Source organism: Meleagris gallopavo, chromosome 10 (assembly GCF_000146605.3).
Source record: "Meleagris gallopavo isolate NT-WF06-2002-E0010 breed Aviagen turkey brand Nicholas breeding stock chromosome 10, Turkey_5.1, whole genome shotgun sequence".
NCBI lineage: Eukaryota > Metazoa > Chordata > Aves > Galliformes > Phasianidae > Meleagris > Meleagris gallopavo.
The window spans coordinates 6,005,222-6,007,244 of NC_015020.2; the positions used below are offsets into that span (position 1 = coordinate 6,005,222).

At 36.0% G+C, this 2,023-nt stretch overlaps 1 long non-coding RNA gene across 1 annotated transcript; it reads left to right on the forward strand.

Moving 5' to 3' along the window:
- Positions 1 to 33: 33 nt before the first annotated feature.
- On the forward strand, positions 34 to 1,624 carry LOC104912285. Its single transcript, XR_794540.2, has 3 exons — positions 34 to 78; positions 1,416 to 1,469; positions 1,559 to 1,624. It is a non-coding gene; the product is annotated as an uncharacterized LOC104912285 (long non-coding RNA).
- Positions 1,625 to 2,023: the final 399 nt, after the last annotated feature.

A 2,023-nucleotide genomic window follows, 5' to 3' on the forward strand; every position in this document is an offset into this window, starting at 1 on the left:
TCTAAAACTTCTATTTCCTTTGTACAAAAACAGGGAGAAGATGGGGAAGTTGGACCAAGAGGTCTCCCAGGTGAAGCTGTAAGCAATGCTTTCTTTGTTTCTGACCAGTACACTGTTTTACAAAGAAATGTAATTTGTTTCTTTCTACTGTAATGTGATTTCTTTCTATTGAATTGTTTTGGGTTCCAGATATAAAAATTTGTGCACATATATGTATATGTAGAGAATACTGATATTACCTGAAAAGTAAGCAAATGATCTATTTTGTTGGAGCTGAAACACCACTCACAAAATCAGAATTAAATCAGATGCATATCCAGATAAGTATTCACAACTGCAGTAGTCACAGAACCTATTTATTATCCTCTTGACCTAGTGTAAAATATGTCACTGAAGACATGAGAACATATCCAAACCCCTGTTGTTTTGAAAATATTTTCCAAACATTTATTTATTCAAAAATAAGCCTTTTTTTTTTTTCCTCACTACTGTGCTTCAGTGTATATTTTTATGGTTGTTTCCAATACAGAAGTTCCACTGCTGTCAGTTAGAATTCTGCAGGTGTTGTCACTGCAGAGCAGAGTTCTGCATTGCAGGAAAGGAATCAAGCCTCAGAAAGGGGATTTTTACCCTAAACGTATGATATACTGCTGTCTACTTGCTAAGTGACAAGAAAATACTACAGTCAGAATATTAGTGACTTGTATCTTTATCATACATGAGGAAACTGGAGACGCTGTCCTGCCTACTTAGCAAGTGTGATATGAGTGATATGATTGATGACACAAATCGTGAAAATTAATTTTCATTTCCATAGGGTAAAGCCAAAAGTTTATGCTATAGAGCAAATCTTGCTCGCTTGATCTAGAAGAATAGCCCTTGGTCTTTATGGATTTTTTTGTTTAGGGGTAAGAAAAACAAACCTCATTGTGTCTATCGGAATGCCTTGCATTAATTCTAATAAAATGATTAGTAATTTTTAATAATTATTTGATCTTTACTACCAATAAAAGCACTGTTTGTCACTGTAAATAGTTGTAGAAATTATGATAGACCATTGTGTTTTCTAAAGATAGGAGTACAAATGTATGCTACTGTTCATGTCAGATCTTCACACCAAAACAGTTATGAAACCTCAGTGGAAGATACTGTACCAGTGTTTTGTACCTTTGTCTGAAATGACAGCACAACTGACTGTATCAAAGTTTGTTCTTCCTCTGATGTTCAATGCAAACCTATGATAGGTTTCAGGAGAATGTATTATTGGTGATTTTCTTTCCTTTTTTCCTCTTTCCATTTTTTCCTTGTCCCCTAACCCCATTATCATTTTTGCTCCTTCTGACATTCCTCACCCAGTCCTGCTTCTTGTTCAGAAATAGTCAGGCAGGTGTTAATAAGAATTTCTTGTCTTTCAGGGTCCACGGGGACTACTGGGTCCCAGAGGTACACCTGGTCCCCCTGGACAACCTGTACGTATGAAGTGTTTCGTATTTGTCATTTCTAGAAGAAAAAATGAAAGTCCATTGAAAGCTGTTTGTGTTTCTGTTGTTTGTTGCAGGGCATTGCAGGTATTGATGGACCTTCAGGCCCAAAGGGAAACATGGTGAGTAAGTTGGAAATTAAAAAGGGAGTGAATTCTAAAAAACCTTTCCACATTCCCTTGTCCCTGTCACTGTGTTATCCCTTCCACTTAATTAAACTTTTCTGTCCTCACATTCAGATGCCTTACATCTTACACTGAAAAGAAAACTTTCTATTTCTTAGCCTTCAGCCATAAGCAATGAGACCTAACCATGCTTTCTTCTCAAGCTTCTTTAGCACCATAGGCTCTAGTGCTCATGTCCTATGTGTGGTCTGTTATTAAAGAAAAATTTATCATATGGATAGAGAGTTGGTGGTAATAAAATTCTAACAGGGGGGTACAAAGATGAGTTTGTCTTCCTTCTAGTCCTGACAATGAAGATCTGTAATGCAGAAAAACAAACCTAATGCCTTGTTGTTTTTTTTTAATTTTTTTTTTTTT